This window comes from Molothrus ater, chromosome 2 (assembly GCF_012460135.2).
Source record: "Molothrus ater isolate BHLD 08-10-18 breed brown headed cowbird chromosome 2, BPBGC_Mater_1.1, whole genome shotgun sequence".
Lineage (NCBI taxonomy): Eukaryota > Metazoa > Chordata > Aves > Passeriformes > Icteridae > Molothrus > Molothrus ater.
Window position 1 is genome coordinate 61,324,436 of NC_050479.2, and position 15,403 is coordinate 61,339,838.

The following is a 15,403-nucleotide window of genomic DNA, read 5'->3' on the forward strand; positions in this document are numbered from 1 at the left end:
ATAGCACCCAGGGTCACTGCCTTTTCTCCACTAATCACAGAAACAGCAGAATGAACATCCTGAACTAAGATTAGCATCTATAAATATCCTTCCCTCCTATAAAGCAGACTTTTCAGTGGCCAGCATAAGCCAAAAGGAAAGCTCATAAAACAAAGCACAAGCACACAAAACCCCCAAAATTATAAAAGAATTCTGGTAGCTAAAATCTACTGTGCACAGCAGCCACAGATACTATGACTTTACAAAGCTACTGAAACTGAGACCCTTACTGGAAAGGATTTTAGTAGCACCTTTTGTGTTCCTGTGCTTTGTGCTGGCTTCTGAGCCCATCCATTTCTCTGTTCCCACCTCTTCTGTATTCTTTTCTCTATTCTTTCAGGTACTTTTCCCTTCGGTTTACCAACCTGGCACATAGTAAACCTTCCCGGTGTTCTCCTTTCCCCTATTCCCAGAGGACACAGTTGGCAACAAAGTTCCAAGCATGAAGGAAGCATAAGAAGATGGGTAGAAGGTGAAGGCAATGGATACCAAGCATACAGAATTAATCTGAGCTGCAGATGTCTCAGTAGAGAACGCAGAGAATTCTAACACACCATACTGTAAGGAAAGCTGAGATCTACGGCCACACAAAAAGGTCTATCCGGCACCTTTAGGAAAGCCAGCGATAACAAGATTGATTGAAAAAAAAAAAACTCTAAAGAGAAATCATTATGTATTATCTTAAGCTGCACAGACTAACCTTAAAATAATTTCAGCTTCAGATATTTTTACATTTATAAACAACTCAAAAAGAGTGCTCAGTATCTAGCAATTCCCATTGAAGATGAAAATAATTGGTTTTTTTAAGATTTGAACCTTTGCTCAATTATACAGCACAAGGTACCTTAAGAAACTGGAACATTATCATCTTATTGCTGTTTTAGCATTTATCCCAATTATTTACTTTTCACCCTGAATTAAGAGAAAAATGAGACAGTTTTCAGTCTCAAATTGCCACCTGTCCATAAAATAAAGTTTTTAGTAGGATTAAAAGGTTTTCTAGATTTTGTTTTTAAAGCAAGTGGTTACTCAGACTGATTTGAAACTCCCTTCACCAGTTAGGTGCCTAGTTTTTTTCCTCAAAGCCCCTGTTATATAATAATTCAACTGCCTACAAAACACTAGTTTCCATACAACAAGCATAAAAGAAAAATAATCCATTTTTTCAACAAACACTTCTCTTTTGCATCAACTTAGAGCAAGATGGAGCTGCCACTAATATCAGCACTGCAAGTATGCATCTAAAATACAAATGCAGCTTAAAAAAAAAAAACCCACAAAAAAACCCCACAAACCAAACATGTAATGCTTGGAGAAAAGTAAAGAAGCAAAGAAGTCACACAGATTCTTAAGCTTCCCATACAGCACATTGTGCCCAAAAATAGGAATTAAAAATGCATAATGCTTGCATAACCAGAAATTCTGCACTCTCAGTGCAGAATTGCTCAATGTTATCAGCACCAACCTTGCCCCCAGAGGGCTCTTTATATGTGGAATTATCTGTAACAGTCAGATAATAGCTTTTCTACTACGACAGAAAAGCCTCCCTTGTTTATTACTGGGAACTCAAACAAGAAAGCTGTAAAGTGTAAATACAGCTCTAGAGCATTCATTATTTTTCTCACAAGCTTCATCCTATTTGGGAGTTATTCAACCACTGCAATAAGGGATACCTTGAGAATATCCTGCCTGAGCAAAATTTATTCCAATACACCACATTGCTGACACTGCAGACTCAGCTGGACACCACCCTACCCTGGCAGCTTTAAAGCTTTTATTGCCTTTCTTTCCCTCGATGCTTCCCTCCTTTTGGGGTCCATGGGCTTGGAGAGGCAGATGCTTCTCTGGTCAGACACACAGGTCAGGCAAGCCTCTACTGACAACTTTGCCCCAGAATTCTAGCTCTGAACAACTTTTAAGTTAAAAACTGAATCGAGGTGAAATTTAAATAGGAAATACCAGACCAGCCTCTGCAGAATCAGTCTGGAAGAAAGTGGAATAGTCACCATGATACACACATGCAAAAAGCAACCTTAATGCTATTAACTACTTCCATCAACCCTGTCCTCCCAAGAAACCCATATTTAAGGTCAGCACAAAGCTCTGCCTAACTTACTGAGTTCATTTCACAACTGTCATGTACAAACAGGATCTGCATTCTCATGGGGCATCACTGTCCCTCGCCGGACCCACTCCCCACTCATCTTAACTACCGCTAGTTTGGCCAGTTGTGGATTCAGCTTCCCTTCCGACTCACGCTGGAGTCCTTTCCCCTGTGCACATTAACTCGGCACAATGCGGAGCAGCAGAGGCTGCTCCCCGCGGGTGCCCGCGCCGCTGGGATCGGTTATTTCAGGAATGAGCTGGACACAGCCCGGAGCAGCAGCAGAGGCTGCTCCCCGCAGGTGCCCGCGCCGCTGGGATCGGTTATTTCGGGAATTAGCTGGACACAGATCGGTTATTTCAGGACACCGCGGCCGCCCCGGCGCTGGGCAGGGATGGAGAGGAGACGGCGGTGGCTCAGCCGCGCCACCTGCCGGCCGCGCCGCACCCGCGCCGCCGCTGCGAGCGGGACACGCCACCGCACCCGCGCTATCGCCGCCTCGCTCCATCGTGTCCTGCGGGGCGGCCCCCCCGCCCACCCTGCACAGGACGCGGCTGGGGAGGGAAACATCCCATCCCATCCCTCCCGGAGCCGCCGAGCCGCGGGCGGAGCCCGCACGGCCGCCCGGAAGGCGACACTGCCCCGCTACGGCCGCCAGAGAGCGCTGCGGGCCCGGGCGCCGCCGCTACAGGGCCCGGCCCAGGGACCCTCCCCGTGCGGGCCCCGAGCCGCGCTCGGCGCCACGGCGCACCTGCTGCAGATAAATAACTACACACATAAACCGTGAGACACGCACACAGAACTGCACGTAGCGGTCCAGGCTCCCCCTCCTTCCTCCCTACAGAAAACGGCTTTATCTCCCGGAAAACAGCCTGAGAACGGAGGCACAACGACTCAGCTATCTGGCCTTCACCCACAGCGATAACGGCTAAGCGCGCTGGCACAGGAATATCTCGGCTTTACACAGAGACTGGGTATATAAATAAGAGCATCAGAGCAGACAAAACCCGACTGACAGTGAAAGGCAGTTTTGTGGATGTCGGTGGAGCACAGCCAGATATGGGAAACCACGGCTTGCTGGGCACATCTATTCCCAGTTACTGTGCATCACCCTAGGCCTGGGCCACATGCCGCTTATACATCTCCTTCTGTTACTATAGTCCCACTACATAGAGAGAGTGCCGGCGGAAAACTCACAGGGATAGAGTCCTACCAAAATTCTGAGAGAGGGAGCCTTTACACTGAGACATGTTCCCACCAGCAACTCATCTCTGACTGCCCTGAGAAGCAGGTGCCTCCAGGACACTGTAACAACCCCACTACCACTACCAGCCTCTTCCCCAGGGCATCTACTGGCCATAGACACTCTCTACACTTTCAGGTCTAAAAAGACCTTGGAGCCAAAACCTCTGTTGGTTTTTCCCTCTAATCAAATATTTCAGGCTGTGTGCACGCAGGAGAAGCCCAGAAAAATCTCCCTGGTGCTGCACATACAGGGAGCCAGCACAACTTTGATTGCTGGACCCTGCTAGTGAATGGAGGCAAAAAGAGACAGTGATCTGAATCAGACTGAGCACACCATGTTTTTCTTGGGAGAGTAACCTGCAGAACGCCACAGCAGACAGGCTGCAGTATACCAGGCTTGCCAATTCAAATCAAGCTAAAGTAACACAGTCCCCTCCCCTCAGTCCTCTCATCAGCAAAAAAGCCACAGGCAAGGGTAGCAAGATACTGGTGTCACACCAGAAAATCTACACTTCATGAGAAAGGGGAAAAATGACAATTTCAATTTATGGTGGCATAATGTATAAGAGATGTGTTTTTTTGTTTTCCTTTCCAAACACTGAATTGACATTATATTTAAGAAACCTTCTCTTTTCCCCCACTGTAAAGCCATTGTCATTTCTCAGACTGAAGCAATCCTTTTATCAATTGGATTACCAGACTCCCTCTTATGTTTTCCTGAAAACTCCCCAAAATTTAGTCCTTTCTATTGCTAGGAGGTCATTAGCCAGTCCACAAAAAATGCATGCCCACAGCATGGCAGCTTTATTGAGAAGGGACTCATCCTTTGGGCCAGCCTCACAGCATTTGACAGGAAATAAAAACAATCCAAAGGGTTGTTTTAGCAGAAGCAGCCAAAGGGTCATTGCACTCTCACCTCCAACCCAGTCCAACTTTGGTAGCTGGTGGTTACCTGCAAGCAAATACTAAATCAGTGAGATGCTGTGCACTCAAATCCTGCCACTGTTCCCAGGGATACCACAAGAAACAAGCCCTTGCTGAACCTAGCTTAAGAAAATACACACAAGTGTGGGTATGTACACAGCACACACAAGTGAGGCTTTATTTCAGAAACACAGACTTTAGAGTCTTCATTTTCAAGACTTTTTACTGCTAGAATACATTTACAAATCGGGTTTTATGGGGTTTTTTTAGCATTTCTTTATGAAAAATGTGAAGCTTAAAGAGAGTGTACTTCCCTGTGCAACCATTTTCAGTGTTGGTGAACATGCAGCCTAGTGTTTTTCCTTTTTATGAACACACAAAACACTTGAAGGTATTGTTGTTTGGTTTTTTCCTTCCTTGTTTTTTTACTGTTTGTTTGTTTTAATAGAGCATCAGCCAACATGGCACAGACTTGTTCTTCAACTGCCAAAAGCATCACTAGTATAAAAGTGATGTCAGCACTGTTTGGTTAGTAACACTGGCCTTCCCTCTGAACAGGCAGAACATACACATTGCCAGGTCAAGCATTAATGGAAACTATTGTTAGTTTTCTTAGCCCAGCAGTGTGAAAGCTTGTAAGACAAAACAACATAAAAAGAAAATCTGGATTCACCTCAAACAATCACTCCACCTCACATGAAGATCCATATGTTCAGAAACTCAAGTGACTGAAGAAACAGCAAAAAAAGGGATCAAGCCTTGATTTCTTTTTGCACTCCTCCACTTCACCTTCTCCCTGACTTACCTAAACCTGCACTAGAACATAGTATTTCACAGAAAAAGATGTGCCTGCAATATTGTGAACTCAATGAAAAACAGGTACTTTATGCAACCTACTCTTCCAAATTTAGTATTGAATCAACTGTCATAACAGGATTTGATACAAGACTCTGAATCTTTTGTTACTGTGCCAACCTGGAGTTTTGTCTACTATGGTAGTTTCAATACAGCACGTAGACTCCACAAGTTATCTGATCAAACCCAAATGTATACTTTTAAATTATCAAAGCAATGTTTTATTCAATTATTTCACTGAATCATCATAGCTTTCTTGAAGTATCAAGTTCTTTTAACTCTTTACTTCACAAAAAAGTGAAGCAGGCAGTGAGTTTTCTTTATGAGAAAAATCTCTGCAAATGGACCTTTGCCAGGATGCATAAGGAAGAATACTGATGGACAATTCTTATTTAACCAAATGTCTACTGCTATAGGTTTTACAAGTCCAAGAATTGAAAGTTTCTGCCTTCAACGTATGTGAACAAATAATAACACGGCAAGTCCAATAAAATGAAAAAAACACTGAAAACAAGTAGGTAAAATATAAGACTTCAAAACCACTTAGTTAAGTATAATACAGGTATTACCAACCACAAAGTAACAGAAAAAACCAATTAGACTGGAAGAGTCCTTTGGCTTCCATCTAGTTCAACCTCCTGTTTGTGAGGCTGCCTTCTGAAGCAATGGTACAAGAATAGACAGAACCCAAAGCTCATGAGCACCACTACCCTGACAGACCACCACAAGTTGGAAGGTGCCATCCAAAAGACCCAGCTTTAGGAATGCTGAAGAGCTGTGAACAGAACTGGTGCAAACTTCATATGGACCTTGAAATTCAGACCAACAAAGACACACATTTATGATCCTCCCACCCTCAACTAAAACAGCACAAATTATTTTCTGGAACAGCAGAAAGGAAAAGAGTAGAGTATCCAAAGAACCAATAATCAATTTCCAAAATATTACAGCTCTAGGATATGAGAACCAGGAGAAACTGTATGGCTCATCAAAAGTAGAGTTACAAAAGTACAGCACGCAACTCATCAGAACATGCCTTATATTAAGCTGTGTTTGAAAAATTACTTCAGCTATTTGGTTTCTGCACTCCTAGCTGGAGAGCAAACCAGAATCTCAGCTCTCTACAAGCAGTAACATTTAGTATGTCACATTTATTTTCTTGTGACAGTTTAAGGTAAGAGACCACACTGGCCTGAAAAATAAAATACAACTCTCCTCCCTCATGGATGCTTTTAACGAGGAAGGTCTCACACCCTCAGACTTCTACTGGCAAAGGTGATCAAGGCAACAGGCAAAGACAGCAAGAAACCCAGTACAGGAAACCTTTTCATAAATGCCTAAATTGCATTTGAACTGGGGTAGGAGGGGTATCAAAGGGAGAAATGACAGTGAAAACACCACCAAATACATCACACAGAAGGCAACAGCTTTTGTAGTACTGTCCCAGATGAAGCCCTGCTCTCTGCCTTGCAAATGTAAATAAGACTAGGTCCTAGCTCCAAAGCACCCTGAAACCTGAAGAATTTAACACAACAACTGTATCACTAGATTGTGCTAATTAGATCCAATTACATATTTAAAAACAACGGTCACAAACAGTTATGTTGTAATTAGGTATGATATCATGATCCAGGCTGCAGACAGCACTGAAAGAAGGCCGTATCCAAATTGACAAGAGAGATGCTATCTAAAAAATAACCCCAGAGACTGATCCAAAACATTCACGCCAAATAGAATTCATTTAAAAAATGCCACATCTGTAATACATACATATACATAATATCACAAAAAAAAAAACCCTTAAAACACAGGCAAGAATTAGCTACTTTAGTCTTAAGTTAAAAACACGCCTATGAATCTGTACAAGTTTTATATGCTTTGGTGCTGTTCTGTAATACTCGAATGACCACCTTCATAAAGCTCATCACCTGTGTAGCTTGGGACTGCTTTCTAATTTATCACTCTGAACCACTGTTTCAGTCCAAGTGTTTAGATGAATGCTGCCTGAATTAAACCACTATAAGCAGTTTGTTAAAGTTCAAAGACATAGATTTAATTAGTAACTCAGTGGGCACAGCTCCATACAATCACAAGTCAAAAGCAAAACACAGCAGAAAAGGAGAACAGAAATATCAGAGATGTAGAAATCAACACTGCTATTACTACAAGAGGAAAAAAAAGCAAGCAGGTTTACATGAAGACTGTAAGTGAACTGGAGATGTATCTTAGCCTTACATCATCCCATTTAACATTATTCTCAAAACATCTGTGTTACAGAAGTACAATATTAAGTGGTTTTGAAGTCTCTTATGACCAGTTACTTTTTTTCTTCACTCACTGCCAACACTAAACACACCTTTCTATACTATAGCTTCCAATAGTTAAAATGTTCCAAAAACTTGATGGTCACAAAGTTATGATGGAATTTTCCTTTTTTTTTTTTTTTTCCAGAAGTTGTACTCTAGACTGAGGTCTAACAGCAAGGTTAGACATGCTGGAAATGTTTGCAATACATGTTTGCTGAGGTTAAGAATAGCCCAAAGATAAGCAGTTGCCTAAACTTGGCAGTTATGAGCTGGGACTCTACACAGGCACAAAACATTCTTCTGATGCTCAGACTCATTTGTTCTCAAACACTGACTGTCCTGGCTCCAAAGCCATACAAAAGTTTAATGAGGTGACAATCCCCTGCTGTCACAAAGTTTTGAGATATTCAGGTCACAGAAAAAAAAAAAAAGAAAAAAAGTAACAAACCATGGGTAATTTGACACAACAGGAACTCACTGAAGAGAATTAGATAATAGGTGCTGGGACTTGGGTTTTTCCCATCACCAAGATAAAAATCTTATTTTCTTCCCAACACTAAATGAGAAGCTCACACTTGGTATCAGAAAACATGTGTATATTTGATCTCTGAATCTTGGGTAGAATTTAAAGAAAACCTCTGATAAAACATTCTTTTCAGGGGAGTCACAGTTATTTCTTCCCCAAAGCTTTCAGAAACCTGAAGCATCTTAAGGCAGTCTTACCTTTATATGCATCCATGTAAAACTAAACTTGAAGGAGAAGGCTAGTGCAGAAAGGAGAGTTTTAACAAAGCATGTAATGTTATCCATGGCAATTAAGTCTCCCTTCCATCAGCAATAATGCCATATTAAATCTGCCTCCATTAACAGCATAGAATTTCCCATATTTGTCGGAATTACATATTTTGCAAACTTAGCATTATTTGATCTTACATGCATTCTGTACCATTTCTCTTGAAGCCACTGTCATATACTGAAAAAATAAAGTCAAGCAGCAATAATTCTCTCAGCCCCTAGAACATATCCATCTTGTCGTCTTGTCTGCAGTAAAACATGGGTTTGTTTTTTTTTTTTTTTTCTTTTTGGTTTTTTTTAACATTCCACTTTGGAAAATTAAGACTATTGAATGCCTTGTTTTTTACCAGTAGAGCCTAGAATAGACTCACTATTTTTATTTAAAATTTGATTAAATAACACTCATAAACACCTTGAATTCAGACACTCTAAGAGTAACTTCAGTAAGAGTAATTGTACCTGCCTGCTCTGGAATTATTTTATTTAACACCAGTTAGCATAATGTGTAAGGGTCCACTAAGTTCAAACGATGCCCTATTAGGAAGCTGCACTGAATCATTTTTCAGCCAATTTTAACTGAACAAAACTTTTCCCTAGAACTGGTCATCAGTTTCTGAAAGCAAATAAGGCACAATCACGGACAGATCCTTCATCTAAATTAGTCAGATATTAAAATATTTCATATTCTTTCTTTTCATCACAGATTCTTACTAGGAAGTACCCAGATTTCCATCCATTTTAAAGGCAAAACCAGAAACAATGGTATTTTGGTCCCTGAAAATGTAAGAGATGTCTACATTCAGTAAAACAGCTCTGCTTCACAACAGCCTGCAGAACCGTTGCAATGCCATTACATTGCACAATCACTAAGAAAATGGAATTTCCAGATTGAAAAAAGGACAGGCACAACAATCTGGATATTTCCTCATCACATGTAATGGACAAAAATGATATGATAACAATTTAGACAAAAACTTTACATCAATAACTGTCCCCTTGTCTGTGCACAGAAGACAGCTCTTTCAATCTTTTCTAAAATAGCTTTGTCCCAGAATTAGCTTTCCATGAAATGTTCCCCTACCTATTAAAGCATACTACCACTATAAATACCTACTGGAATAAAGTGTTAAATAAATCGTAAAGGCTTAATGGAAGACTTGTTTTCTTCCTTGGATTGACTCCCAAACTAGCCATAATCAACAGTATGATCCTCAAATATTAGTAATTAGTAATATTAATAAAAATGCTAACAAAAGCCACAAAAATTAAGAAAAAGCTTACCAATCAGGCAAAATAAATATTGAAAATATACCACAACACAGGAAAGCATCATAAACAAAAAAAAATTAAAAATAATATATATATATACAGCTTGAAAAATGTCAAAATATTTTTATTCCTTTCTTACCCTAAATGACATGGAAAAAGAGAATTCAGCTTCTCTCCCCTCCATGTCATGGGAAAGAAGTTCTATGTTTTCATCTTCATAATTACTAGTTTTATCTTTTGTGAACTACAGTCACCTATTTCCAACTGAAACCAATGCATTTATTACTAACTTAAGCAAGGAGGATTTGGACTTCAAGTCATTAAGGATTTCAGAAATATAGGTTGGATGATCTATAATTAGCATTCCTGATGATTTAAACAGGGTTTGATGATTACTAAATTCATCATCTTTAAATAAACACTTCTGACTCAGCATCAGCAAAATAGAGACATTTTCATCAACTAATTTAGCCTAAGACTTTTTGGCAAACAAGAATAGGAAAGAACCAACAGCTTTATAAGATCAGTGAAGGCAGGAATAGACATGCAACTATGTTAACAAGTAGAAGGGAAAATATTATCATGAATCCAGAATCACTGCAGACATTTGTTCCCATACCCCAGTGTTTTGCATTTTAAAGTGACTAATCAGAAAGCAGACACTACATAGACAAGAAAAAAGTCCTTATCTAAGTATTCAGGTAAGTGACCTACCCTTTTTTAATTATGATTAAATACTAACACACGTTAGAAGTCAAGCTGTATCTTGTAGAAGCTCACAGAACATAATATGGAAAACATTTATTTCAGTACTTAGTGGACAAAGAGGATGAAGCTAATGACTTCTGAATCAAAGTTTTAATCCTATAACAGAGCCACAGTATTCAGTTGCCAGTGACTTCTCAGGAAGCCACCTGCTAAGTGAGCCAGGGAACAAAACAAAAGCACCGTGGACCCATAATGGAAGAATGCACAAAGGCTGAAAGAAAATGTGCCCATTATAATCCTCAGCAAACAAACAAAAACCAAAATCAGGTACCACAATTATTTCATCAGTTCACTGTTGTCCAGAACTCAGACCTTCCCACAGCTCTCAAAGATCTGACCCATATTTAACAGCCAGAGCCAGAACACCACAGGTCATCTTAACTGCAAAATCTTGTTTCCAATACAATGGTGTCACACAAGGCTGAGTGTCAGTCTTTCTAAATTCTCACACAAGGATCTGTTCAAGGACAAATATAATCCTTTACACTAGATAATTGATAATACACATACCCGCAATAATTAATTGCAGTAGAACACGAATCATTTTGCATATCAGGTCTTGAACTCTGTTTTGCCTACAGACTCCTTAGAAACTTGGTTTGCATAACATGTTCTTTCCAAAATATTCCTCTGCTGAAATTAGTAAGTAAAAAAGCCAAACAAACAGATAAAGATAAGGCACTTCTAGTTTTCAAAAACTCGTCCAAATTCTTTTAAGTTCAGCAGAGGACTCTTCCTTCCATTTTCATGATGCAGGCATTCCAACCTACATATTTTGAATGAACTCACTCATTCTTTCCAGATTCAGTAACCCCCTCAGCTTTTATATATTGCATTAACTTACTCCACATTAAGATATCAGAGACCTTTAACTCTCTTTTTACTGTGTTACATCAGTCTTCAGCCACTGGGCTACATACCATTCCCCAAACAGCACAAGGCATGCTGATTTTTTACCAGTATGTACTTTGTATGAAGCAAACCATTCCTCATTTTCCCCCTACATCAGTTGCTTTAAAATAGATGAGACATTAGAATGATGCCAAATGTCTAATGTGAGCTTCTTCAGAGGTCTGAGCTCATTTTAAGAACAAAATAAACAAAAAGGGGACAGGTGTATCAGGGTACAAGAATATGGCTGAATATACTATCAACCTATTTACACAGTGCCCGTGACATTTTGAAAGAGCCTTGCAGCACAGAATCTGAAGCTTCACAGAGCACAACAGCATCAAACATTTATTCTCAGGATTGCTTCAAGGAGCTTTTCACTTTTCCTGGTTCTCTGTATCAAGATTGTTGAGTTGTTTTTTGGTTTTTTTTTACTGATAGCTATTTCCTCCAGCCAAATAGGTGGCTGAGAGAATTCACCAAAGAATTTTTTTAAAACTTGTCAACTTTCATAAGTTGTTTTATATTACTAAGTAACAGCTTAAATATCTAGAGGGTTTTATGAATGATGGCTTTCCTTCAGATGAAGTTTCTTAAATCATTCCAGAGAAACTTATTGTAGAGTTAATACGATTTGCAACCTCTGCTAAATCAAAATAGAGAACTATCCCAGAAAAGGGAGTCACTTAAATATGTGCTGGTTGTATGGATTTTGCTTTAGGGTACACATGCATAGAAAAGTTTTCAAGGTCAGATCTAGGACCCATAGAAAAGGTTTCAAGGTCAGATCTGAATTTGCCTAAGCTGTCTCAAAACAAAGTGCAACAGTAATAAATAAATGACAATGTACTACCAAAAAGATTTCATTAACAGTCTAAAAAGTAGAGATCTAGCAAGGGAACAATGCTGCCCAACACCATATGACACACTTATAAGCTGTATTTTAAACCAGATTTTATATTCTAAATTGTATATATGTTCTAAATTAGTTATAAAAGGTGTACGCTCAGACTTCTGACTTTCTGTAAGGCCCCGCATCTGTGAGTCTTTACATTGAAATTATTTCCCATTATACTACAATTTCTCTTACGTGTTTCACCAGCACAGTACATTTGAAAACTTACTTCAGGAAATACTGATTCCAGTTATCTCAGATGATCATTTTGAGTTTTGATAAGGAGAGATTTCTCCAAGAGCCTTGGCACCTTTTCTCAGACCCACAGCCCTTGAGTAGCAGCTGCTGAATCCAGCAGCCCAACAGAGGCGCCACAGCCCCAGCTCCCCACACCAAGGTCTGGCCTGGTAGTGAAGCTGAGCACAGTTCCCCACAGGCACACACAAAACACGTGCACAGCACACACACGTCTGGCAACACAGGTCACTGCAAACTCAGCACTTGGGTAAATAGAGTCGGCACCAACATCCTCTTCCCGCTGCTTGTTACTGGGGTGAAAGTCCATTAGGAGACAGCACACACACGTGCACACGCACCCAGAGAGTAACCGGCCCTGTGACTGCCCTTGGGCTCGCTCACAGTTTGCCCAGCAGCCGGGTCTGCCCAGCTAGCAGCACAGGGCACACCAGGCACCCTGGCCCACCCCAGGTGCTGGTACTGAGACCCCCTCACAAACATACACTCATTACAGAGCCCTCTGGGATGTGGCCTTGGAGCCTCTCCACCCAGCAGCTGGCCCCCAGAGCCTCCCGTTACTTCATGCACAAATACACACACTAACGGGGGTCTCAGCCACACCCCGTGCTCTGCAGCACTTGGCCTGCGCTCCCAGCTCCTGCACTGTATCACACAGATGCACACAGGTTTTTTTCTGGACTTCATGGCCACTGCCAAGTCTCCTCTCCTGCTTCATTGTCCTCAGTCATCACACCCCACGCACACCCCCTCACCTGCCCCCACCACGTGGGCCCTTGAGACCTATGGTCAGACTCAAGGTGCTGGCACTGAGACCCCCCATAGGCACACAGACAGTATTGAGCCCCTTACACAATCAAGCAATTAAGAGTTTAATGAGACTGCACTGATGAGGCCAGGGCATGGCCTCACAAACATCCTGAGCAGCCACCTGCTTACACACAAGCAGCTACCTTTGCTCCTCTATTTTACCCATGATTCATTCCCCACAAAGTCACCGATCCCTCCTTTCCTCAACCTTTTCCCTTCCCCAAACATCCCATTCTGAGCTGGGTTCTTACCTGCATCTACTCCCTTCCAGTCTGCAAGCTGGCCTCTGTTAACTCAAGTGTCTGCCACCCAGGTCCCCAAGGGCTGATAATCTCCAGTGACAGCCCTGGCAGGAGCCAGGTCAGGGGGCTCATTTCTCTGACAAGGTTACCGGGTTCCCCCACCCACTGCTGTGCCTCGGGGCTTTGCTGTGCACACGGAGACAAGCCTTTTAAGCACATAACCTATCACCCTTAGTATTTCCAGCCTGAACATCCAAAGCCATTACAAGAGTATTTATCAAAGCCATGAAAATAACATTTCAAAGTTCAAAGCTAGTGTATTTGGAAAACCATCATGTTCACCACTTGTTTCAGTTTGTGGGGGTTTAGATTAAAAAACACAGGCATATAATTTATCAGGTTTACTCATTCAAGTTGTTGCTCTTAAGTGTCAGGTGCTGGCTCATGTGTAATCCTAATAAACGTTTTCCAACAGTTATCAGGACGCTTAAGTAATACAAAAAGCACCACATACCTTGTTGACCATATCGTATTATATTTGCTTTATAAACACTCATGACTGTTAATGTTATTGCTAAGCAACTGGATGATCTACTATGCAGTATTTGCATAGCACTGTCTATCAGCAAATAAATGACTTTCAACTCTTTTGGTAGACAATTCACAGAATTACACACCTAACTAACACTGAACAGGTTTTTTAAAACGTACGATATATTATCCAAATCACTGGATGACAAAAACTCATTCACCACTAGCATTTAAGAAAATTGAACTGTAAAGAGATTAAAAAAGATGGGAGGTTTGGGTTTATAGGAGATGAGAGGAAAGCTGAAGTTTTAATTAGACAGCAGCTCAGCAAGGCAGAACTAGAACTGCAGACATCATCTGGAATTCATGAAACACCATTTTATGCTTAGAAGGTGAGAGAACTCATCACTTCTTACCTAGTGGTTACAGTAGCTGCAAAATGCAAATCTGTTCACATACAGAAAAAGAGAGTTAGTCAGAAGAAAAAGAATTAATTAGAAAATGGAAGAGGAACAGACAAAGAGGAAGCAGGGCTGGGTTTTTATGTTAGGAGTAAAAAGCTGTCTCCTTCCACTGCCTCCTACATATTGCCTTCTCCAGTAAACCTGTGCTCTCCTTCACCAGACCAGTACATAGGGTGATAGCTCTTTCAGATCCTTCTTCCATTTTCTCTGAAAAGGACATGTTTTATTTGAATCAAAACCTCACTATTTCCAAACTATTTGATCTCAATGACATAATGTACAACAAAGGTCAAACATATAGCAAGCCAGCATATAGTTTTACATGCCCCATTCTTCCATGCAGAAGCATCATCTCACTTCAATGGTCTAAGCAGCCATACACCAGCTGAACAGCAGCAGGAGGAGCTCACATATTCCCATTTGTCAGGTCAAAACAGTGGGTAATTTTACAACTACTCCACAAGAGACACATTAAAATAGACAGATGAATGACAGGAATTTGGAGCAGTGGGCATGACTACAAAAATTCTGATTACCAAGTGTCTGGAACTGAATGCTCTACTAGCTAGAGAAACATCCAAATATTAGTTAGGCAGGTTTTCTAAACATGGAGCTCCAAAAAGTCTATGGCCACCCACACAGCCATATGCTTAGGTTATACCAGACATCCCTAACTAACTGCTTTATTTTTTGGTTTGATCTTTCCCTCATGATTATTAATTTCCTACCTGTACTATTACCAGAGAAGCTGTAGTATCACTGTTTGCAGCCTAAAGCTCAACACAGACATAAGCACAGGAATCCTCACACTAGAGGATAACAGATTTAAGCTGCTTTTGCAAAAACATTGACCTCTTAGCATAGTTTGGGAAGGTCCTAGGACAGAGAATCTCCTTTCTATATTAAATGTCAGAGACGGAGTTTCAGTTTGCTTGCAAAGTCAACAATAAAACAGCTAGGGCAGAGGGAGGAAGAAGTGACAAGAACAATGTCCTACCCACCAAGTGGAA

General features: G+C 40.9%; 1 protein-coding gene across 2 annotated transcripts in view; it reads right to left on the reverse strand.

Moving 5' to 3' along the window:
• TSC22D1 (TSC22 domain family member 1) overlaps nucleotides 1-15,403 on the reverse strand; it is a 90,232-nt gene that overhangs the window by 26,032 nt on the left and 48,797 nt on the right. The gene's annotated exons all lie outside the window — the stretch shown is intronic.